Genomic DNA, 26,784 nt, shown 5'->3' with positions numbered 1-26,784 from the left:
GAGAAAAAAAATACAAAATATAAAATAAATTATTTTGTAATTCATCAAATAGAATTGAAAATACATATAAAATTACTACATACACATATACATATATAAAATATATAAAATCCCAAATCCAATACATAAATATGCAAAAATCCAAAATATAGACATACATATTTGTTTGGTGCTTCAATTGTAGCCACCAAAAAAGTAAGATGGTAAAATAATTAGCCCAATAGCCAGCCCATTAGAGCAACCCCAACCACACTCTCTACTTTTCACTAACTAAAGTATAAAAAAAGTGCACTCTTTATTTTACCTAATTACTTTAACTATCGTGTTCTCCAACCACATTCTTTATTATAGCTAATTATTCAAACTAACTTAATTAATTTTTTAAACAAAATATACTAATTGTTGATATTTTGCTAATGTAAATTTGCAATAATAATAAATTTGCCCATACAAACATACAAAACCTATAGAATGAGGAGAAAAAAAAATACAAAATACAAAATAAGTTATTTCGCAATTCATCAAACAGAATTGAAAGAACATATAAAATTGCTACATACACACATACATATATAAAATATATAAAATCCCAAATCTAAGACATAAATATACAAAAATCCAAAATATAAACATACATATTTGTTTGGAGAGCGTATGGGACTCTTTAATTGTAACCAGCAAAAAGGTAAGATGGTAAAGTAACTAACCCAATAGCCAGCTCATTCGAGCCTAAAATTAAAGTTATATTGGTTAAAATGTCTAACAAGCCTTTCTTAACTATCTCTTTGGAGATGCTCAGTTCAAAATTAAAGTTACATTGCTAAAATGCCTAACAAATTTTTTTTAACTATCCCCTAGGAGACGCTTTTAGACGCGCTCTCTAGCTATCAACTCAAATCAAAACCAGCATCAGCATTTATAGCACAACAATTTCTGCTCCATTTGCTCTTTGCTGTACCATGGACAAAAATTTGATGAGAGTCAACAATGGTATTAAAAAAAAAAACACTCATAACGGACCAGGACATATCTTTCAAAAAAATTAAAGAAAAAGTTGCATATGTAAACAGAACAAGAGAGATCTCATAACATCCAAAGACCAAGAAAGATAAGAATTAAGCTACTTTCAGATCCTATTCTTTCTTTTTTTTTCGTTTTGGTAAGTGAAAAAGATTTCTTGGTCAATCACAATTTTCAGTGAGACGAGAATAACTAATTGTTTCAAGTATTTTACAAGAGCCACGACCCCATGAAAGTGGTAGGGCTACTTCTAATTGGCCCTTTTTCGGGTTTGAAGGGCTACCACCTGGACTGCAGTGGGGAAACAAGAAATGAATAAAAAAGAGAAAGTGACCATTGAAAATCCTGTTTTTAATTAAAATTACAACCCTCTATCTTCAACAAGATACATCCTGCTTGGACTATTGAATGATAACCTGAAAACAAAAGAAGTCCACAACGGGGAGGAATCCCCCCAAAAAATTTGCTTCGATCAACTTCGGTACGCCCTAGTGCACTCACCCATGATTATGGCACCTTCATTTTGATGAAGGGCATGGATATAGATTGAGCTGAATGGCGATGAACAATTCATTCATATACTATGAATAGTTTACAGGAGTTTCAATTAATGCTTCGTTATTTTTGAGTCCTTTAATAGTTAAGACTTAGCCTAATAACCTTGACGCTATGGGTTCAGGTCTTGGGGCCACCACCACTTTGAGCATTATGCCAAAAGATTAGGTGTGTACTCAATCTTTCCCCTTCCAAACACACATTAAAGTGTACTAATTGGGCGGCGTTGTGTTTGAGTCCTTGTGTGGTTGTCTAACCCTCATTTCATATTTTGCAACTTAAATCTATCAATAAAGTTCATTGAAGCAGCAGACCCTCCCTCCCTCTGGTTATAATTAGAGAGTTTGGAGCAAAAATAAGATTTGTCACACAGAAAAACAGTAGAATGGAACAAACCTTCTGTATGGGGGAAGCTTTAGAAGATTCATACTAGTAGCTGATGTTGGTAATTGGTCAAGAGCCTCTTCAGAAGCATTACCAGCAGCCCTAAGAGAATACTCAAAAATAAAATTCTCAGAAACTGAAGTTAAGTGCTAAGCAAAGAAAATATTACACATAAACTCACGAAGCAAAAGAAAAAAGGGCCATCACCTCTGTATGCAGAACAAAGGCTCAAGGTGTTTAAATCCAAGCAATGGTCCTCGAGAGCACCCAGTTACAAACCTGAGACAGAAAACACAGAACCAGAAAAGAAAACAAAGATATTTGGTTACTGTTCCATCCAAAAGATATTGAAGCCCTAACAGCTGCTTACATAAACTACATGACTACATGGAGAGTACCATGTATGGTGGCAAAATGTTTAAAGCACTCAACTTTTATTTGAGCAAATTCATGAACCAATTCATCTCAAGTCCAGTGGACTAAATTTCTTTAAAAAAAATGTCATACAGCATGAAAGAGAATTGGCTAAAACATTTCTAAATTGGTTCGAAAATAACACAAGGATGATGCACACACTCAGCATGTCAGCAAAGTACTCAGAGCCCTTATGATTAGTTCTGAAGAATACACCTACTTCTTCGTGGCCAAGAAGGGTATTAACTGTAGGAGCCCTTAGTCTAGCCACAAGTCTATGTGTGTGCTAGTCAAGTCGAAAAAACAACACAATAAACATTTAGTATCGCTGGTGCATCACAAATACTGGAAATTACGATCCAAGGATGCCTTTTGAAGAGAAAGTTAAAAGTTGACAAATAGATAATGAAATGCCCTGCATACCCTTATACAAATTCACCATACATAGCATCTCATCCACAGTCCCATAAATGTGAGTATCTCATTTTGGCAAACCTCCAGGAAACACTGGAAATTATTAAGACACCAATTGGCTAAAGGAAATGAGGCTGAAATTGGGTCTAAAAATTGACATTGGGGTTCTCAATTCTAGCTCAATTACTTGAGGCATCAAAAGAATTGTATTGCTAGTCTGTAAGCAATTCGATGAAAAAATGGACACTTTTTAAGGGGAACCTTGAAATCTCAACTCTAAAAGCATGAAATTTTTAAAGATAGCTGGCAATGCAAAAAACACTTGTTGAGTCTCCCATAAACAAAATGTTACGTGACTACAGCCCCCAAAAATCTATGAATAATTTTTGTTTATGTTTTCATAAATAAAAGTCAACATTATTATCGAAAAGCATGAAGACAATGCTAAGAAATACAAAGAAAAAAAAAATCAACAGAAGAAGGGGGAAAAAAATACTCTTTACACAGGCTCAAAATCTCTTGGGCTAGGTTTTCCACTTCCATTTCCTAAATATTTTCTTACCCCTCAGTAAATTCAAGTTCCTAGTGTAAACATTGATCACCACCACAAACATGCTTAACCACTTTTGCCATGGACAGTTTCAAGTTTAAAACAATTTTCATCTCCAATTTACCATTCAGAGTTATCTATGTAAAACAAGTACTGTCAATTTACTAACTTAGCAATTTCACAGAAACAGACTCAAGTCAACATACCGACTCAGAAAGGTTTTATCCCAATTGTTTTTTTTGTTTCCCCGGATTGAATCAGTCACAAAGAAAAGCACATAGATAAATATACTTGAAAAAGAAGAAGAAGAATTAACAGAAAGATACAAAGCTGAGAAAACAAACATATAAAAGGAGTACAACTTGGATTTGGTTCTAAGGATATACACTAAGAACATATCTGAATACATTGTGACTGCCATGAAACTGTTGCACCAAGTATAACATTATATATAACCCACACATCAGAGAGTTCAGGAAATAAATTATAGATGATAAACTTACTTCAAAAATTTCATCTGATTTTCCATGGAAAAATTCTTGAGAACCGCCCAAAGCATATCAATGACATAGTGCGCCTGTCAAAAGAAATGATAAGTAGCTGTCAACTACAAAAATACCAAAGCTCAAAGCAGCGATACTAAAAACTTCATCATAAAAACAGATAAATAAAAAACTTAATCCTGATCATAATTTGAATTCCTTCGAATTTTTTTAAAAACCCACAGAGCAGTATACTACGCGTTAGCCAGAAATGAGTTGTTAAGGTAGCAAGATTAACAGGTCTTAATCCAGACCCTGCACTATAAATTACATGCTATTCATTTCCAATTTAGTAACAGAACCAGCAAAGGAAACAGTTTTCTTTCCAATAAAAGACAGAACAGAACGAACAAGAAAAAAGATCATCTAGATTGCAATGGATACTTGGCCCAAGCATGAAATGAGTTTTGGGGGAAAACTGGCACTGAGATGTGGATTTAATTGTGAAGAAACCCCTAAATTGAATCTTGAAGAAACCAAGTTGACAACTGATGATGAATAAAATTCTAAAACAATCTCCACCCAAGAGCACTGCAAGAACTTGTGTTTCCTAAATAGACAATTCAGAGCCAGAGGAACTAAAGCGGTGGGGAGAATGAAAAAGAAACAAAACAGAATGTAAAGTAACTTACACTATGATAGCCACCCGCATAATTAGTATGGGCTCGAAGATCCTCAACATCAAAACCATCAAGTGATCCAGATATCAGAAGCTGGAACAAAAATGAAATGGGAAACTGAGACCCCACAAAACAAATTAAAGTTCTCATACATGGCTGGATGCAACATTAAATGGATAACAATATTAATTGGTCTGCAAGTTCATGTTTATTATGTTTCAATTTTTTTTCATATTGGCCACATACAACAGCAAACTATTATTTGTTTATATGTTTTTAGGAGGCTCATAGCTCTCCCTACGAAATGAAGTAATCACAGTAATGCTTTCACCACGTGGTTCTTAAATATCATTCAACAGGAATCGCAATACCTGAAGTTCATGTCAATTAAACACATCAATCCAATCTTTCTGCATAAGCTGTTGAAATCCCCACAGAAAATGGGAACTTTGTGGGCGTATCTGAAAATTATATTACGACATCATAATTACAGGAAAAAATGATAAAATTTGAAAACAAACTTAATAAATGAAAGAGGAAAACCCTTGCAACCTGAGAATTCAAACGATGGTTGGCAATAAGATGAATAAATGTAATTGTTAAAATTTACCAACACCTACCACCAATTTACCATCACCTACCACCACCTACTCCTCACCTACTACACTCACCCTCTCCTATATAATGAGCCACTCACCATTTGTAATAGATATAATCAATACATCAATCAATCAAGAATACATCTATTTTCTTACAATCAAGAATACATCTATTTTCTTACATGGTATCAGAGCAAGGTTGAGAAACTAGTAATTCTGCTTCACCGGCGGGCGGCAGCCTCGCCTTGGCCGCCCGCCGGACCTCTACACATACCTTCTCTCCCGCTGTTTTTGATTCGGAGTTAGCAGAAGCGTCACATATTGATCCAAACACTGTCAAGCCACCACCGCTGCAACTCCACAGCCGGAACCATCATCACCGTCACAGACCCACACTTTCCGGTGGCCTTACCCACACTTTCCGGTGACCTTGCAACTTCGCGAGTATAATCGCACCACGAATCGCAGTCGCAACTTCCTTGCTACACTTCACACCAAGCCTTACGTAACCGTTCGAGTCACCAACAACAACAAAGGCCTTGAACCGGGTTCGCTGACCGGCCCGAGTCTGCTTCTGAACCGGCATAATCTTCATGACCTCATCCTTCAATGACGGACCAACCAAGGTATCGATGATCTGGTGCTCTTTGATTGGGAAAGAGTGAAGGTAGATCTGCTCGAGGCCTCAGATCTTTCGGATTCCGAGAGAACGGCTCTTGCAGAGTTCCGGTTTCTTCTTCAGGAAGCTTTGAACAAGCATGAGTTCACCTACCCGCCTCCTCCAGCGGCGGCCACAGTGGAAGCGATTCCGGCCAAACCCACTTCTACCACTGCACATGGTCCGGCGTCACGTGCGACGCTTTCCGTCACGTGCGCTCCCTCGACCTCTCCGGCCTAAACTTCACCAATAGCTTCCCTCTCCGAATCGAAGTCCTCTTCGCAGAGCCTTTCTCTCTCTAAAATCAGTAGATAAAGCTGAATCCGGAGACTCTCTCTCTCTAAAATCTTTGGGGTTGGGGTCGCATCCATGGCTATCGCGATCGGAGTTGCTATCGGATGCGTCTTCGCCTTCTTGGCCCCTCACTTTTTCTTCGTTGCACAGCCATTTCGAGCCTCCTTCTCTCTCTGAAACCAAGACTGACTATGTGGTCAACTATGACATGATGGTCATGATACGTCTTCCATATGTAGCTGGGTCTGTTGAATGGGTTTACAAACATGGGGAAGTGGACTCACGTGGGTGGTAATTTGGCCCACGGTTTTGATCAAAACCAGCATCTAATTTCAAAGGCGCACAGAGATGCTCCAATTTTTGTTTTACCCAGACAACAATCTTCTTTACTTTTTTCTTTTATTTATTTCTTTATTTTTTTTTATCTCCTTTTTTGAAATCATAATCATCACTTCCACCAAAACATCTTTCACATACATATCCACCACACTTTTGTTTAATATTTCCACCGACTGCTTCTCTTCTTTTCTTTCTTCTCTTTTCTTTTTATCTATTTATTTATTTATTTATTATTTATTACTCTGGGTTCCGTCTCTCTCATCAGCTTTCTTTTATTTTCTATCTCTATCTCTATATATGTACATTCCAACCACTTTTGATTTTTCACAATTTTCTTTTATTTCATTCCACCAAATACAAAAAAAAAAAAAAAAAAAAAAAAAAAAAAAAACAACCAAACAATCCATTCACACCCAACTCGTTTTCCTTCCACAAACTTGTCATTTTTTCTTGCCGGGATCAACCCCGATCCCATTTTTACACACACACACAAAAAAAAAAAAAAAAAAAAAAAAAAAAAACAAAAACAAAAACAAAAACAAAAAACAAACAAAAAAAAAAAAAAAACAAACAAAAAACATACAAACCAACAAAAAACACACACACAACACCCTCCCTCCCCAGGAGGGATTTTTCTTTACCCTTCTCTACTCTACTGCAGGTCTCTTCTTCTTGCCTCCTTCCTGGGCAGTTCTTGACGGTGCTACCTCAGTACTTCCTTGTCCACCGAGCACGTTCACTCCCCCATACTCCTCCACTGAAGCATATGGTGGACCTCCAAATCGGAACATCACAGTGGCCTTCCGCTTCTGCTCCTTGTTTTCTGTCTTTAGCACACTTATCTCTGCTCGCGCATCCTTATACATGCGTTGGAGCAGAGCCAGCTGGGAGTTTAACTGTTGCACCTCATTTGTCCTGCTCTGCAGCCGGTGCGACAAGTTTGTGACCGCAGTCATGGTTTTCACGCATGACTTCAGAGTATACTGATTGGCCTCAATATCAGTTTGCACCGCCATTTTTTGCTCCACCGACCGCATCGGAAAGTTCAACGGAGCAAAACCAGAGGTGTTTGGTTGAGGTTCACTGGCCACCACACCAGTTATTTCTCTTGTGGACTCATTCAGTTCTGGAAAGAGCGTAAGCAGCCCACGGGAAGAGGAGGCCATGTTCTGGTTAGCTGGACGGGAAGAAGAGGCCATGTTATGGGTTGCTGAGTTTTTCAGAGAAGGATTGGTTACAGAGTGTTTCCAGATTTGCAGCTCTTAGAAACAATCTCTCAGAAAACGAATATCTCTCCTCAGAAAATGAAGAGTTTTTTTCAGAAGTTTTTTCACAAAGTTTTTTTTGTCTTCGCTTCTGCCTCAAGCACAGCCTCCGCCTCAGTTTATAAAGACCCTGACGAAGAGGCAGACACGCGCATCATGCGCCGCTCGGCGCTCGAAGACAAATTGGCGCGCCTTTTGATGGCACGTCTTTTTATGGATTGGGCACACCTTTTGAGAGTGCGACTTTTTAAGGGTCCGCCAAGACTCTGTAAACTGTCCCGACATTGATTCCGGTTAGCTCCTTTATGGGTCCAACAAGACTCTGTAAACTGTCCCGACATTGATTCCGGTTAGTTTCTACAAGGGTCCAGCAAGACTCCGTAAACTGTCACAACAACTGTCACAGCATTGTCTGCTACAACGGTCCGACATGACCCCATAAACTGTCTTCTACATCGGTCTGACACCACCATACAGTGTCCTCTACAACGTTATGACACCCCCATACAGTGTCCTCTACAACGTTATGACACCCCCATACCGTGTCCTCTACAACGTTATGACACCACCATCCAGTGTCTTCACCAATGGTCTGACACGACCATGCAGTGTCACCTATCCTCTTTTATTTTTATGTATTTTCTTGTTTTGTTACTCTCTCCAAACTCAAGTTGGTTAGTTTCTATCCTCCTTGAGTTTGCGGGGGGCTGTTAAAATTTACCAACACCTACCACCAATTTACCATCACCTACCACCACCTACTCCTCACCTACTCCTCACCTACTACACTCACCCTCTCCTATATAATGAGCCACTCACCATTTGTAATAGATATAATCAATACATCAATCAATCAAGAATACATCTATTTTCTTACAATCAAGAATACATCTATTTTCTTACAGTAATGACATTCTCATTAGTAACACGTATGCTTTTCCCTCCAGGAAGCAACTCTTCTTCTATTTGCTCTCCATATTCATTGTTCACAATAACAAAGTACAATTCCAACTTTGAAGTATCACCTTCATAATGCTGTACATCAAACAAAAGATAAATCAATAAATCAATAAATAACACGAAATTACACAGAACCACCCGACTGGCCATGAAATTGAGCCACAAAACAACAAAAGGTGATTATAATCTCATTAGACCTCAAAAAATAGTATAATCCTAATTTTATCCTACCATTTGTGTACACTTCATTTTCTTCAGTGATTATTCTACGGGAGATTTTCTTGCCTTGTAAAATGCAATGGAAAACTGAAACTTTTCCATTTGCATGGACATCCAAAGATGTCATAAAATTTGTTTGGTTGACAAGAAGATAATATATACAGATTCAGTTATAACAACTTCTGGTTGGATAGGCAATAACAATGTTCAAACAATTCATTTCTTAGCTTCATCAATTTTGTGAATCAATGAAGCGTAAGATTTCACTAAAAAACTATTGCTCAAAGAAGAGAGCAAGGGAGAGGAGAAATATCACCTTTAAGGAAATAAGGTGGCGATATAACTCTGGATCCAGGGAAGGTAAGTCATTCAAATAGTTGTACTCATTCAAATAGTAGTACCTGCTCAACAAAATTTTGGATGCATCAAAATTAAATAGAGTAGAGAACACGTATTAGCATACACATCAAGAAACTAAGCAAATAAACATCATATTTAGTAAGAATTCAAGTTGAACATTGCACATGGAAATGAAAACACCATTCCAAGTGCCCAAAGTACAGATCACAATCAATAGATTTGAAAACTAGAATTCAAAACTAAAAAATATAACAGCTACTATGAGGCAATTTGGGACCCAAAGAGACTCATCTTTTATATGCAGAGATGGTCTTGAAATTCCATAGAACTATAATGTGTATGGAGATACATATAAAGCATGTGTGGATTTTTTCCACAACTTTTAGAAGGGAAGTGGGAGTGGGAGTGGGAGTATGGAGGAGAGAGAAAGAAAAGTGATATAAAGTTGATCATCTGCAAGAAATTCTTTTTCCTTTTATTTCTTGTGTTTTTGATAAATAACAATATACATTACGAATGCCACATGGGTGCAACCTTACTTTTGCCGTAATTTGCTCAAGAAGAATCTTGCAAATGGTATATCAACAAGAATCCCTTCAAACATCGCCTGCAGTAATTACAAAGAGATATAATGTCCCACTGTAAAGCACCATAAGAGAACAAATATAGACAGCACAGAGAACAATCCAACTGTCATTTTTAACAATTGAATTGCTACGTGAATTAATTGAACAGATTCCAAGCAGAAAAGTGATTAATGAAGAACAAAAAGACAGCAAGAAAATTGTAGGATAAAGGAACAGGCCTACTGAATCTGAAAAGTGATTAGTAAGAAAATATAAAACAATATGACGATAAAAGCAAAACAATATATTACATAATAGCAGAACCAGATTGTACTAGTAATTGCTGAAAGAAAAAATTCACCCATTATAGTTCTTTAAATGTAATGCCAGTTTGTGTACTAGTTCTTTAATTTGTGTGATATTACTGTTAATTTTCTTAATAAAACTGTATATTCAATTGTGTTTCAATACAATATGTACATCTGATATATATAGCAATTCTAGACCTAATCCTAAATAGGAAATAAGAATAAACCCAATCCTAAATAGGAAACAAGAATAAACCTAAACCAATCCTAAATAGGAAACAATATTCACATAATATATACTATACTAATATTATTCTCACAATTACATGCTGAGTATATGACAGATGAAGGCGCAACTATTACCTTTGCAAGAACAGTTCCAAGAAAACAAAAAAACTGGAGATACTGTTCATGTATCATTCCTGATCCAGGATTGGGGTAGAGGAGGTGATCCACTGTTTCCTGGATTATCAGGCCAAGACTACTCAATAAAACATAGGAACACAAAAGAATACAGCTAGGAAAGTTCAGTGGACATATAGAAGTATAGAAAACAAGTGATAAAGCAATTCTCTAGAAGTAAAAACAACAGCATTTGCTGGGAACAAGTGTTAATTAATGACATTATATGACAATGTAACAAATTAGAAAAATAAATAAAAGGCATTGCCTAGTGTAGGCCCTGCCAAAGCAGGGTGCTGGGAGGTATGGATTGGCTGGGTACAAGACCAAATCTCTAGAGTGACCACGTTCAACCAAAATATGGTAATATTCACCCTCTAAACCCTAAGAAGTGCTTTATGACTAATTTAATTCATATGGAGGAGCAATATTTCACAGTAGTAGTATACATAAAAGGCGGGGTTACTAGGAAAAATGTATCTACCAAGGAAATTGCAAGTCATTATAACTTGTAAGTAACAATTGTTTTGATTGCTAAACCAAGGGGTTGTAGCTTGTGTGGCTAGCCCTTTGGCCACCAAGTCTCTCCTAAGGGGAGGTCTTGGGTTCCACTCTTTAAAGTGGAATAGGAGGCAAGACTTAAGTTCTTGCAAGGAGTGGGTGTGAGTTTAACGCCCCTTAGGAGTTCATCTAACAACTAACACTGACTTTTGCCAGTAAAGAAAAACAGCAATTGCTTTGATTGCTTGTATGTGAACTACCACTAAGCATAGACATTGTTCTTCATCATCAAAAATTGATTTAATAGCTAATGATTTTCCCATAAAACAGTGCAACAACACCAAAAAAGGATCGAAAGGCATAACCCTACGGATCATTTTTCTTTACCATAGACATATGAGAGAGAGAAAGAGAGAGCAGATTGAATAATTCTCAACAATACTATACAAATTACAACCTTAAATAATCCATACTGGACATCGAAAGCTGCCCGAGTAATGTTCTCCATGAAATCTTAGAAAATTCCACCACCATCACTACCAGCCTCCTCCACTCCAAATCCATTCACAAATGTGATGCGAATCTGGGAACATTCATCAGAAAATGACAAATATTGATATAGAGAAAACAAACTTTCAATCTTTCTCTAGAAAATTTGAACATGTGTCTGTTTGACTGCATCACGACAGGGCATATCTTTCATAGTTCACCAAAAGAAATTAAAATACATAAACTGAGACATTACCGGTCCTCGAAGATCCCCTTTGGATAATGCACTCAACTGACTAAAAGCATCTTCCAAAATATGATCCCTTCGTATTCTAAATCGGTTTCTTGTAAAAACAGCATGTGGCCCATGTCTTTGCCTTGCTGCCGCCAACTGTGACTGGTAGATAAATTTCAAAATAATAGAGCACAAAATAAACAAATGAGTGAAAAATAAAATTAATGATTTGACAGGCTCTTCTTACAGAAAAGTAAGTCAAATAAACATATAAACGATAAAACTGTTGATAACAAGCAGCATATCTTATTTATAACTATTTAGACATGCAGGAATTGATATAAAAACAAACTTGTAATGAGTTAGCAACTCACAGTAAATATTTTAACTCAGCTTGTAAATGGCACCAAGAATGGAACATGCCTCAGTATTTCATGAGCTCTACTATTTTCTATCATAGCCTGGAGAAAGTTGATATCATGTTAAAACACCAGTGCCAAAACATTCTAATTCCTGAACCTCAAGCTATTATGAAACACAATTTACCTGTGAAATAAAATGGTCATTAACGCCATCAAAATGGAAATCACTAGGGGGTGTAAATTGCCGTCTGTTGTTCCAATCTTGCAACTAGAATAGTAGTTTTATACAACAAATTAGAAGAACAATAATGAAGCATATTATCTCCCACAATCTTGACTATGCATCAAAGAATTTCATTTCGTTAAACAAACAATACTGTCTATCTCTGCAAAGCAAACCAACAATTAGCAGGATGATGAGATCATATATACCCGTGACAGAAGGTCGGAAGCTACAACGCTAACCCTATGCTGAATAAATTCTAAAGAGTGCCTCTCAAGAGTAAAGATGTCAGCAGCACACTCGGCTAGGTTAGGGGGGGTGACAGGATTCACCCATAGGAGCTCCCATAAGGCCTACAGAAATGAGCAAGTACAAATGTTACAATTATAGAAATTGGATTTCCATCTTACACCATATCAAGTAATAACATTGCCACTGAGCATAATATGATATATATAACATTTTTATTTTTTCTCAATTTTTAATAAAACTAGTAGGGGTGCACGTGCGTTGGACATGATTTTCATCTAATGTAATGTATTTGGTTTTTAAAATGTCATTGTTACTTTTAGTTGCATTTGTAATACAAAGAACAAATTACTTCACTGGTAATCTAGGAAGCATGGATACGGATACGGATACGATACGATACGGATACGACGATACGACCAAATTTGAAAAATTAGGATACGGGTACGGCGAGGATACGTTCGTAAAAAATATTATTTTAACAATTCTTAGTAATGCAGTATGCATAAAAATAAAACCTAAAGCAAAAGACAACTTGATAAAGAAGAAAGATTCTTATAAAACTAAGAGTCTTCAAGGTCAATAGCTTCAACTTGTTCCCCTTCATCATTGAATATCACAAGACCTTAGCTAAAGCCAAAAAACCATTCTTAAATAAAAATTTCAGCAAATATACTTTTTTAAGTCATCAATGATAGCCTAGGAAGCACGGATACGAATATGGTGATATGGGGATGTGGATATGGCGATATGTCAAAATTTGAAAAAGTACGATACGGGTACAGCGGGGATACATACATAATTTTTTTTTTTATATATAATTTTAATAATGTAATATACATGAAAATAAAATTTAAAGTAAATTAATAAATAAGGAGAGGGATTCCAATTATCCTAAAAGTGCTTAAACATTCATAAAACATCCAAAACTAAAAGCAAAAGCAAAAGCAAAAGCAAATGCAAATGCAAATTAAATATCATCCTTACATGCCAACACCAAAAAAAGAATGAGAGCAAAGAGAAGAAACGAGAGAGAGTGAAAAAGTGAGAGAGAAGTGAGAGAGACAACAAGGATACATCAATTTGACAAATTCTATTACTTTAACTCTCACTATATTCCTCTTATCAAAGAACTAAACAAAATATTATAAGTAATATATAACTTCGAGTATCCGATACTTCAAAATTAATAAAAAATTAATTAAGAAGTATCTGATACTTTTAAGAAGTATCCGATACGTATCCGCGAGTATCCGAGGAGTATCGGTATCCGATAAGTATCCGATACGGATACGTCACCCTTTTTGAAGTATCCGTGCTTCATAGCTGGTAATATATACGCTTCTATGAGGCATAGCTTAAGTAGCAAGAAAAACTACTAATTCTAGTTCTACTCTCATGTTAGATCACCACTAGTCCCAAAAGCTTAATTTGTTAAGAAATGGTCTCAACAATGTATATCAAGCTATCCAACTTCCTCCTCTATGTGCAACCCCATCTTACATGTGGAGACTATTTGGCTAAAGGATGTCCCTATGACTTTCCATCTTTCATGACATGTACAGCAAAAACTTCTATTACATGAACAAAACTACGAAATACTGCTAAGTGTCATTTTTATGTATATGTTGACCTGAAGATTCTACAACCACAAAAAAATTACCTGTCTTAAGATAACAACCAAGCATTTGATATCTTTTATTGACAGTGGCTTCTCCTGCTCATAGAACTCATCGTTATCAACTCTCATAAGCATGTGCGTGATCCGTCAAATAAGTGTGTTAGACTTATTCCCTCAACTTGTGCCATAAGTTCAAAACCTCAGACATACCACATACTGTCATCAAATTAATTCAGACAACTGTAAAGAAATTACAATCAAAACTGAACAAAGAAGCAGCGTTCTTACTTGTACACAGGGCAGAAAACTGACAAAGGTATCAGCCAGCCAGGTGCATCTCCCGGCAGATATGATACTTGCCCAGACAATGCTGACGACATCTGATTCTCATGGCATCGCTTCATGAATTTCCATAATACAGGAACAAGCTCTGTTCTATAAGCTAGTACAGTCATAATACGCTCAAGGGGTAAAATGTCAAAAGTCACATGCAAGAAAGCACAAGCAGCACCAACAGCTACCACCTCTTTACCATGAGCCCCTTCTTCATATGAACCATTGACAAATGAAATCCTTCCAAACAAAACATTTGTCTGCTCACGAGGCATAAAATACAAACATAGTTAAGGCAGTAAATATGTTGAGAATACCAAAATAATTGTCATGTCAGAGACTAATAAGTATGACATCAGGATTATGCACCAATTGTAGAAGAAACCGCGGATCTATCGCATTGGAAATCTGTAGTTCCAAATCCTTATTAAGACCGTTTTCCATCATTTCATCACCAGCAATTATTTCATCCTCATCCACTAACAAATATACAATTTAATAAACAATTGAGAAAAACTGCATAGTTTAATCGGGTTCTATAATACACACAAATTAATTAAAAGAAAATAAGAGAATTAAGTAAAAAAAAAATACCCTAAAAATACACAAAACAAGGAGGAAAAGAGAAAAGTATATTATGTTAAAGGCATACCTTCTTTACTTTCTTTGTCAGATAATTGCATAGGAGGAAGCGCATCCAGCAAAAATGTCGCAACAGCTGCAAAGTCTATAGCCTGATCAAGAAAAGAAAACAAGAGAACAAAACTTTATTGAATTTTGGCATCTAAAAACATGAACTTTTTCACCAAACTCGTTATTAATACAAATCCAAAGAGTCTAAATGAGGAGCAAACAAACAATACCAGTACATTATGAAATCACATCATTTCCTTACCATATCAAATGAACAGTCAGGCTGAGAAAAAGCAACTCCAGCCATTTCCAATAGATTTCCAAGAAGGCAGGCATAACCCAGAAATTCAGTTGCTATATCATTAGGTAAAACATTAGCATGATTTTGCACACATAATGTCATCTGATGAATATAATGTACACTCAGCCCCCGTGCCACAAAAATCTGGATAAATAAAGGAAGAAAATTTTAAAGTTTTTATAACACAGTAAAAAATGTTTGAAATAAAACTTTTGGCAACAAAATTAACAGGAGAAAGAGAACATATTAAATGTTTTGTGTCTTGACTTTGGAAGAGATTCTGCCCCACTAGATCCTGGTGAAATCTAAAACATAAAAGAATAATGTTGCAGTGTGGGGACTGAGAAAACCAAACTACCTCTCTTAGATATGGAAAAAGCTTCCATAAGAAAGGAATTGTAAAAATTTGTGATGAGAAACTCCATCGGGGATCAATATTAGCACAAACGCATGATCTCTGACCAACATGAGGCATCATGAGGGAAAGGATACTCTCCAGAGAAGATATTTTCCCAACAGAATCTTGAAATTTTATACTTTCCTGCAAAATTGAGAACACATCATCAAAGTAGTCCATCATATGCAAATTACTAGGGTTGCCTATCTTGAAAAATGGTCATGGAGATTTCCCATACAGAGTGATTCTTTATAGCACTCTATTATCATAAGTGAGTATGGGATGCAAGACAATGGTTGGGATTCTTTAGAGGTTATTCAAGGGAATTCTTGATTACGTCCCACCTCCTTGTGATCAGATGCTTTTGCACCCACTTTTTTTTTTATGCCTTTTTAACATAATCTATTATCTATCCCCAAAAACCAAAAAAAAAATACCGACAGTTTCTCACAATCGAGACCAAAATCCTGATATGATGTCTCCAAGTCTTGAAGGTCAGATAGCAACTATGGCTAACAAGTTCAACGACAGATGTGCTTTAAAGAACACCCAACGTCGATGCTGGATTAAAACTGCATTACAGTGTCCTAGGGATCACAGTTTTTACATTAATTAATTTTTTAGAATAATTTATGCCATTTGGAATTCCCCCAATTACAAACATTCAAGAGAACCCCCTGACAGTGCAAAGGCATACAACTTAATGATGGCTTGCCCCAATTACTTTTCCGCAGAAATTGTTAACCTAAGACTCTAAGAATAAGATTAATTGTAAGTGCATGTACTCAAAAGGAAAGGAAAAAAGGTATGATATATATAAGATATATCATGGAAGACAACCAAAAATTATAAAGGGCCAGTTGGTTTGAAATGTACCTTTCCAGTGAGTACAATCTCTCTCAACAAGGAATATGTATTTCTTTGCAAGAGATAGCCAACTATCATACAAGACCAGGGAAGTCCGGGATCAATCAACATAATGACTGCCTCTAACAAGAGGATTGTTAATGTACTGGATTTATCAGACGTCATAAACAGTTGATCCTTCAACTGATTTCTGCCAATAGAAAAACCTCTAGTAAGCAAGTTTCTGTTTCAAAGCAACTAAAACATAAAAACTGCATCAACAAGTTTATGGTTCCACACCAAAGCGATCAAAGTGACAATTTCTAATGGCTTTATATCAACTATAGCTAAACATGTTTCAATATTAGAAACTTAGCTACGTATGTTGACAAAAATTGAACATCGATACAAGATTCAGCAAGCTGATTATTTGCAAATAGGTATAATTCTACCTCATACTTCTATGATCAATAAAAAAATTGACTGAAAATGTATACAAGCAACAAACCTTACAATGAAATATGCTTACAAGTTTAATAGGGTCAAAGTTTCAATAAACAACAAAATCAAAGAACTAGTCCGAGCTAAACCTTATCAGTAACAAGGTTAGGTTATCCAACTTAGATTGAACCACAAAACCACCCAAATTTATAACTGCCATCATCCATAATGAGGAATGGGTGGCCATAATGTCATGGATATCAACTGCTTAAATATGAGATTTCTCTTTCTATTTCTTCTGATAACAAAAGAAAAAAACAGAAGTTGGAATTCTACAACCACAGTTCAGCACGAAATGCTTATCAGGAAACCAATTGGTCAAGGAGAAAAGTGCCAATGTGAAGCTTTGGGTATCATACAAAGAAGACATTACTTTGTATTAATATATAAACAGGAGAAAGTTCAAGTTTACTAAAGGATTACTTTAGCAACTGATTGTCCAAGCTAAAGTAATGCAACATAATTCTTGTAGTCTCACTACTAAAGCAGCATGATGTGCGAGTTCCTGAATCATATTTGACTTCTTCATATAAGTTTTATGCAATGAATTAGATTAGTTTGATTCAGAAATATAATTAATAGTCAGAAGGTTCACAAGTCTATCAGGTCGTAATTATCTTTTTTGAAGTTCACTTAAGTTCAATTAAAATTTGTTGTTTCAAATCCTAATGCATATATGTGAGTATTGTTTAAATGTAAGTGGACTTAATTATTGCAATAAAATAACAAAAAATGCATGCAGCACACATGACAAAGTTCATCAAAAAGTTGCAAGCCTGCCCACTCATAATAGGTACAATACAACTAGCTTACAACACAAATGAATTACAAACCAGCAAATGATTGCCAAATTCAAGGCAACCTAACATTCAGCAGAAGGAGAGAAAGTAACAAACCTATCTTGATGAACAACACGAATACAAGCATATGCAAGTTGTTTCACTCTGTAGTTGACTACAGCGTACTTAGAAGAATAGTCAACGCCTGCAAAGAGGCTCAGAATATCTCCTGCTGCAAGATTAAAAACTGTAAATACTACAAACAAGTTTCTGAAGAGCAAAATGAAGCATACACAACCAAGTGACAAGGAAGACAATGCAGAATAATGATTGAAGCCCCAACATAAAGTATATGGGAGGGCGGAGAAGAAAAAAGCTTGCACAGAAGCATTAGAAAACTTGAGCCTGGAATGATTATATCAGAGTGTACTCAGGAAGATGGCACAGGTATAAACTTTTACCACACATGGTATAAGTAGCAACTGCAGCGGGAATATTTCAAGTAAAAATAATTGTTGAACTTATTAAGAAAATCAAGGAATACAAAAATTCCTAGAAACAACTAAATGAAGGTAGAAGTTGTATTTGTTCAGATCCATCAGTTGGACTAGGAAGGATGAACCCCTCCACATAGCATCAAGTTTGGTCTGAAAGGTCAAGTAAGAAAAGTCAGGGTGAGTGTGCATATTGTGAAGGCATATGCACATACACCAGTAACACCACACACCACTACTCCAGAACACCACATTTGCCTGTTTGATCAAAAGATTTACCAAATGAGCATATAAAATACATCTTTAAAAAAATGCAGATTAAGGTTCCTTGACATCAGTCAGATTGCTAGAGTAGGCTGTCTGTGTCTATGGTACAAAAAATGCAACATAACCTATAGAAGCTACATAAACACAACATGAACTTCCTATAAACAATTAATATGACGTGAGTACTTCTATTGGTTCCTATTACTTCAGGCAGTAATAAGTGTTAATAGATAAAGAAGCATGCACAATGAATTAACTGAAAAAGAAATGAAATTCCAAAAATTATATAACTCATACTATTGACGCAAGTTCAGTAAATGCCAGAGAAAGATGGGTGTGTGTATGCGCGTGCGAGCAAGCATATGTGCATTCACAAGTGTTTAGGAATTTTGTAGTTTTGAGTGGAGGGGGAGTGAATGAGTGTGTGTGTGTGTGTGTGTGTGTGTGTGAGAGAGAGAGAGAGAGAGAGAGAGAGAGAGAGTCCACAGAAAGAAAAATGAAAACAAAGTCCTTTTTTAAGTATGTTGTAGACCATAATGAAAGTTACGTGTGTTCACACAACACATAACAATAAGTGGTTTCATTAAGAAGGAAGACTGATTAGACACACTGCTTTCTCGAACAAACTGTTGAAGTAATCGGCATGTCTCCACAAGAGCAGAGAAATCAGCAACATTTTGTGGATTAAAGAAGAAAAGTAACTGGTGTAGAAAATCCGAATCCAGCCCAAAAGAATGCCTGGATGTAAGGACACATCGAACAAAATTGTAAGATAAGGTGGATTCAAAAAGATAATGGAGATCCAATTTGGATCAAGCACATTACCAAGTCAAGTTACCATATGGACATTAGTAGAAACCACAATTACAAAGAGAAAAAAAAAAAAAAAATAGAGAAATAAAACCACGTACTAACTTGAGCGTGAGGATCCAAGAATACTACCTGTCCACATTTTGGCAATGCTTCCCATAAGTCATAAAGAAATGATCTCTCACCCTCAGACGTTCAGCTTCCACTCCCTTTCTTCCTCTAAAGCATTTCTGTAAGTAGAAATTAGTCGAGTTCCAAACCTCACAAGAAACAAATGAACAAGTTTCTAGAATGCTTCTCTAAAGAATAACAAATGTAAAAACTCTATATTTTAAGTCAAAATAAAAAATAAAAAAAAATTTAAAAAGGTTACTGCATAAAAATTGAGCAAATGCCTGTTCTTGATCCCCACAGCTGAGTTGTATTTGCTAGCCTTTGCAAGCAACTAACATCAACAAAGTTATAGTCATGTGTGTGCTTGGGTAATCAATACATGGCTTTGAAATTTTGAAGTAAATACGCATTCTATAAATTAGAAATATAATAGGGTGTGGAGAGGCAAGCAGCCCTTATATTGATCCCACCCTGAACCCGAGACAGGCTTGCTTATGTAGTCCTAAAAGCACCCATTAGATGGAAGAGCAGTCAGGTACTCAAGTAATCGGACTTGGATTGCCATCTCTACTGAAGAAGATTCACAAGGCAATAAAGAAATAGTCTCCAAATTTTGGAGGAAAGTTGACATTCGTACTTAAACAATGTCACTTCAAAATGTGAAGGACAAGTCACATCAATGGTGGACAAATAAATTTGAGCAAACTATGGTCATAATAGAAGGAAAAATAAATTAAATCGCAAAGCATGTGAAACCTAAATTGAAGAAGCCATGTGAAAAAAATAATAAGAAGAAACATTTGATATTACGAAAATTTATCACCTTCCTTCTTCGTTGAGAATATTCTTTTCAACGTTAAAATTTATTCAAAGTTTCTAACGATAGGCCATTAAAATATAATGTATTATGATTAATCAAACACCAGTTAGAAGCAACTTTTACAAAATAAGGTCTTAAATGAAGGAAAGATAAAATAAATTGTGAAGCATGAGTTGAAAACTTGCATTAAAGTCTCTATGTAAAAGATGGAGCATTTACCAGCTTTCTTCTTCATCGAGAATATTTTTTCCAATATTAAAATCTGTTCAAAGTTTCAAGGCATAAGCCATTAAAATCTATTCAACGTATTTAGTGATTAAAGATGCAAATAAAATGCATACAATAGATTGGGTTCAAGTTCAAATGGAATGCACGGGCCTCATGCAAAGCCAAGCAAAACCTAGCCCAACCTCTTGTTGGGATTCCCTACCCAAACACAACCCTAGGTTGAAAAAAGTGATGATATGCTTGCAATTAGTTGGGCCAAGCTTAGTTAAGTCAAGTTGCAGCCCCTATATTCATTTTCAAACAAATCTAATTGTTGATTAATATTTGTAAATATTATAACCAAATCTTTTAAGTTCACAAAATTTAGAAGACAAACAATATCTTGAGAAAGTTCTATTTAAATCCATTGAGTAGAATATAAAACATCATCTGATTTTATTTTTTTATTTTTTGATAAATTAAAACATCATCTGATTTTAGTTCAGAATGCCACAAAGAATAATGATCTTAGACCATCTCCAACCGTTCACCAAATCCAACATTAAATTCAAATTTGATGAAAAAGAGGTGCTTTTTGTGCTCTAACGGTTACACCAAAACAGTATCAAATTGAGAAAACATCAAACGTTTTACCAAACTGAGAATGGCTTACCCTCTTTCAACAATTCACTGTGCATAGCCGTTGAGTTGGACCCACTGGACGATCGGCTGAATGTTCGGCCGGATGTCCCACCGGATGACTGTTTTAATCGACCACCCGGTCCGCCTCCTGACCACCAAGAGTAACATATGAAGCAATGATGAGAGCTTGCTCATGGAGAAAAAAAACCTTGTCCGGTCGACCGGCCAGTCGTCCCGCTGGACGTTCCTGCCTTTTGATACAAGCTACAGGGCACCCGTTGGAACAACTCATATCATATTGAGAAAATCGTTATTTTTTTACTCAGATTTGATGAATAAAATACTGAACCGTTGGAGATGCCCTTACTTGGCAAAAATAGCTCATGGTCTTGCCAATACCAGACTCATATAAAGCCTTGTCAGCTAATGCTCTAATTTGCTATATAATTTCCCCTCCATAACGTCGTCATACCTTTTGTTCATGTTAGCCCTTTACATGTGCCAAGACCCACACATCAGCTGGTATCCTCAGTCCTCACCAATTTTGGTTATAACAACTTATCAATGAAGCATATGGGTTCTATCAAATTAGTTCCTTTTTTCCTCTATATAAATTGGACACTGCACAAATGAGATTTTTTGGCATTTCACAGCATCCTATATCAAGTAAGTGTAGGAAGTTGACGGAGGCAACTTGTCTCAAAAACATAAAAACATAGTTTCCCAGCTCAGAAGTTATTAATTTACATCACACCTATTGTTTAGAAACTTGCCGACACATTATTGTACACAAAAATGATGTCACCAAAAAAGCCATTAAATTGTAAATACGCATCAGTTCCCAATACCTATTGCTTTAATAAAACAAACAGTAATCATTATCCTAAAATAAAGCGGTGGTGCTACATGCACCAATTAGTGTACTAACTAGTATACCAACACTGGTTATGACATTATTATTGACCCCACTCATTAATAACATTACAAATACCAAAAACATCTTATTTGTCAAAAAAAAAAAAAACCAAAAACATCTTAAATTATGCCACATCATCAATTAATACATTAGTTAGTACACTAATTGGTATATATAGCATTATTCAAAATAAAGGGGTTAAATTAAATCCCATGTTTCATGCAATAATCAGAACATTAATTCAAATGAAATACAATAACTATGCATGCCATTCATTCAATTGCAGTCTCCCACGACTAAAATTCACCAAAAATTTCCTCATATATACATTCCCAACAAAATTAACTGATCCCAGCAGGTGCCACGTAGCTATGCATGCCATAAACATATATAAACACCAACAACACCATTTGCCCCGATTAAGAACTTCAATTTTCAATTAAAACAAAAGTAAAAACAAATTTTTCATCACAAAATAAGCATCAAATTCAGTATTGCCCTACTTTCAATAACATCTCACCCAAAAAAAAAAAAAAACTGTCACCTAATCAATGTAAACGATTTATATCCATCTTTGGAAGACATAACCAGTGTATAGTCAATTATATAAAGCATCAAAGTTCTGTATATATGATATGTATATATCTATATATGTAAATGTAAACCTGAATTTTGATTGCGGCAGAGTTATGCAGTGGTGACCACAAGCGACATTTCCTCTCTAACCTAGTCTGCTCAAGAAGCGTCCGAACCGACGAGTCGAGGTTGAAGATCATTGCTCCACCGCAATTACTGCTTCCGACGACGATGAATCGGAGTGAGTCGAGTTTAGATGGAAACTTTGGTTACTTCTTTTTTCAACGGAGAAACTTTGGTTACTTACTAACAGAAAGGGCCATGATACTACAACTTTGGTGCTCTAAGCCAAACCAGCCACATGTGGTATTCACTATTTTTTTATTTTTTTATTTTTTTTGTTGCTCTAAACCAAACCAACCACATGTGCTATTCACTGTTTTTTTTAGAAAAAAAAAAAAAAAAAAAAAAAAAACCCAGACACAACAACATTGTCGCTGCCACACTAGTGGTGGCACTAATTACTGCCCTCACTCATTTTTCCTAACAAAAATGATGATTCGTAAATTCAAATCCACAACAAACTCAACAACTTAAAATCTCAAATGAAATTCAAAACTCACCGGACAAACTCAAAAAAAAAAAAAAAAAAAATCAAACCCACATGAAAATTAAAATAAAAAAACTCAAAAAAAAATTCACAAATCACCAAATCTACACAAATTAAAATCAAAATATAAAAAAAAAAAAAAAAAAACGAGGAGAAGAGAGAAGAACAGAGGAAGAAGCCGCCGTCGCCATCACCGTTCCTCTCCTACCTTCTTTTCTCTCTCTCTCTCTCTCTCTCTCTTCTCAATAAATAAAAATCAAAACGACGTCGTTTTGAATTTTGGCCAAATGAACTTTCAACTTTTCGAGCTACCAAGCTTTATTGGTCACCTTAGACAATGAGACTTCATTTATTATTTAATATTTTTTTTCTTTAATTAAGTAAAATGTTATTCTAACAAAATCTTAAAAATTATAAATTAAAAACATCACATTATATTAAAATAAAAAAATTGATAGAGACATAAATAGATTCTTAGCTTGAGAATGTATTGAATTTGTGAAAATTTTCACCCTCTTTCACTTATCCTTTGTAAAAAAAAATTATAGAGAAAAACACTATTGCTCATAGTGTGTGCAAATGAATTTGGAGGTTTTATATTTTTTCTTAATTAACTAATTTAGATTTATTCATTTATTATTTTTAATAAATGTTGTTCATGTTGTAGTAGGTAAAGAATAATAATTTTTGTAGATATATTCATTTATTTTAGTAATAAATGTTGATAAATGAGAGGTATTGCTAAATATGTTTATAAAAAAGAAATCTTCCTAGGTAGAGTTTCCTATAGATCTTCCATTTATGGAAAGTTTTACCATACAAAAAGTTATTATTCAATGACATATTCTAATTTTTACTTACTACTCTATTAGATTTTAGTTATTACTTATTGAGTTTTCACTTACTACTCAATCAAACTATACTTACTAAACATGAGTTATCAATCAATAAGACACCACTTTCAATAAACTTAAGTTAATAGTCAATGAAATTGCACTTAAATAGAAAATAATAAATATAAATGTTACCAAACAGACTCTTAAATAGTAATTATTATTTTAAGGTGTTGTAGGTAATAATAATACTAATAATATAACTATTTTAAATTAATGTTTTTAAAATTAAGTTTAAATTAATGTTTCACAATCATGACTATTTTAAAAGATAAGTAATTTTTAACAAATTTTATAAATTAATATTTATATAACATATTTTACTTTTTACAAATCATTTCGACACAAAATATAGAGAGAAAATAGTTAAATATGGTGTCATTAGTTTAATGTATTTAAAATTAATTTAAAATATAAAAAAGGCACACTTTTAAGAATCGAAAAATGACATATTTAGCAGGTAATATTTTAAATAATAAGTTTATTCATAATAAATAGTAAATGAATGAATACCAAATGATAAGTATGTTTGTAACAAATTGTAAGTTACCATCATTTTTTTTTTTTTTATTTAAAACTTAACCAAAATCACTTTACTTTTTGTAAAACCACCTTTACTTTTTCTACCTAGTTGTACTATCTACTCATCCATGGGCTAACATTTATCTTATCTATATCCAATGATCTATATTTTTTCATATACCATAAAACCACTTTCATGTGTGGTAGAATTTTCCATCTGGGTGGGTTGTCCTAATGGGCTCATGACTTTGAAATCTTTATTAATGGTTCAAATTTTTATCTTGTCTCTTTTTAAAAAAAAATAAAAATAAATTGTTGCTCTATCTTATAATTACGTGAAATATATCTATATTATTATATGTGTAACCATCTATTTTGTTGTCTTGAAACTTTCTTTCTTTTTATACCAGGTGTCTAATTTTCTATTCACAAAAAGAAAAAAATAAAATAAAGAAGAGAGTGTGAGTTAAACTTAAAGACCACAAATTTAATAAAAATGACTCTTACTATTTAAGTTGCATATAATATATAGTAAATATTTTATTTATTTATTTATTTATTTGACTTACACATGCATTACACGTGCTAACCATTAATATATATATATATATATATATAAGATAAAAATTATATGTATATTTTAAAAATTAATTGAGACAATTTTAAATATTTTAATGAGCAGAAAATATGAACACGACTAGTGTCTAATTTAATGCTTCAAATTGAATTAGATGTAGTTTTTTTCATTATAAAAAATATTTTTTTATTATTTCTTTTTTGAAGTAAAAATAATTTTTAAAAAAATCGAAAAATCAAACAATTGCATCTTCAAACTCGATGTTATGGGCGGGGCCTCAGTTATATTTAGGGCTTACTTATGTGACTTATTTTGTGATTTCCTTTCTAATACCCAACTTGCGAGCCCATCACATGGAATACTGACCTGGCCCACGGTGGATGCATATTCGTAAAATGGTTAGGAAATGACTTACATTAAGATAGGAATAAGCCCAGTCCAATGCCATCCAAATGAAACCCAATACCAGTACTTCCAATTTGGGCTTTAGGATAGAGATTCATAATCATTACAGAAGCACCCATAAATAAATCTTATTCAAAAATTATTATTATGTTACTTAAAAAATGAGATGGCTTATCAACCCTTGCTGATCCAAGACCCATTGTAGAGCTCAAGAAGAAATAAAGTTGATCAGATGTCAACAATTATTTGACTAGATTACATTTATCTTTTAAAATTTAATGATAAATAAAATTTTAAAAATTATGTCTATTTTTAAAAAGACAAAATATAATCCGATAACTTGGCTTAGTGCACACATGGGTCTCACCCATTATTGGATATAAGGTGGTGTGCATAACATCACTCTTAAAATCATCATAGTTTGATTTATATCCATTTGAAATACCTCAAGTAATGTAGTTTTATGTACTTTGTATTGTACTTCTGTGATGATTACCAAATTGAATTTGGATACTCAAATGTATGAATACGTCTCAATTAGCCCAGTTAGTTTAATGTTGACCTTACAAATGAGAAGTAAAAACAGAAGTTCTCATCAAAACATTTTGAACAAAGCAGAACTTTAAATGAAAACCAAGTTGCCATGAAAAAAGCATCTATAATGGAAGTGGATGTAATTCCACTATTGAATGTCAAACTGTAATTAGGTTTCGCTGCATTTAATAATCGGCGTTTTAATTTAATTTGACGCAAAAGAAAACATATTAACGATCATTCAATGTCTAATGCTTACCAGGACATCTTTAGGTCAGTTGACCAACATAGGATTAGCTTAAGTTCATGACAAAGTTCAATGGATCGTTTAGTTTTGACTCCCCTTTTTTTCTTTTTTGTTGACTTACTCAAACTGGAAAATTTTAAGAATGGAGATATACACAATTTCCCACTATATAAAGTTGAACTTAGGCTACTGTTTTTGAATAGAATTATAC

The 26,784-nt window shown here is 34.6% G+C and overlaps 1 pseudogene across 1 annotated transcript; it reads right to left on the bottom strand.

Annotated features, from left to right (window-relative positions):
- Window positions 1–694: 694 nt before the first annotated feature.
- Window positions 695–23,130, bottom strand: LOC114282048 (E3 ubiquitin-protein ligase UPL6-like; annotated as a pseudogene). The gene is made up of 27 exons (XR_014333822.1): window positions 22,875–23,130; window positions 19,643–19,740; window positions 19,311–19,438; window positions 18,057–18,168; window positions 16,690–16,870; window positions 15,775–15,957; window positions 15,378–15,560; window positions 15,135–15,216; window positions 14,852–14,961; window positions 14,438–14,742; window positions 14,192–14,288; window positions 12,489–12,632; window positions 12,241–12,324; window positions 12,069–12,155; window positions 11,716–11,856; window positions 11,428–11,553; window positions 10,431–10,529; window positions 9,733–9,800; window positions 9,150–9,234; window positions 8,564–8,689; window positions 5,052–5,096; window positions 4,871–4,960; window positions 4,512–4,592; window positions 3,841–3,914; window positions 2,167–2,238; window positions 1,972–2,061; window positions 695–952 (listed from the first exon to the last, which is right to left on the bottom strand). The product of XR_014333822.1 is annotated as an E3 ubiquitin-protein ligase UPL6-like (transcript).
- Window positions 23,131–26,784: the final 3,654 nt, after the last annotated feature.

Source organism: Camellia sinensis, chromosome 6, assembly GCF_055761805.1.
Source record: "Camellia sinensis isolate YWXY chromosome 6, ASM5576180v1, whole genome shotgun sequence".
In the NCBI taxonomy this organism is placed as follows: domain Eukaryota; kingdom Viridiplantae; phylum Streptophyta; class Magnoliopsida; order Ericales; family Theaceae; genus Camellia; species Camellia sinensis.
The sequence above is the reverse complement of the archived record's forward strand: the minus strand, read 5'-3'. Positions and strand labels throughout refer to the sequence as shown.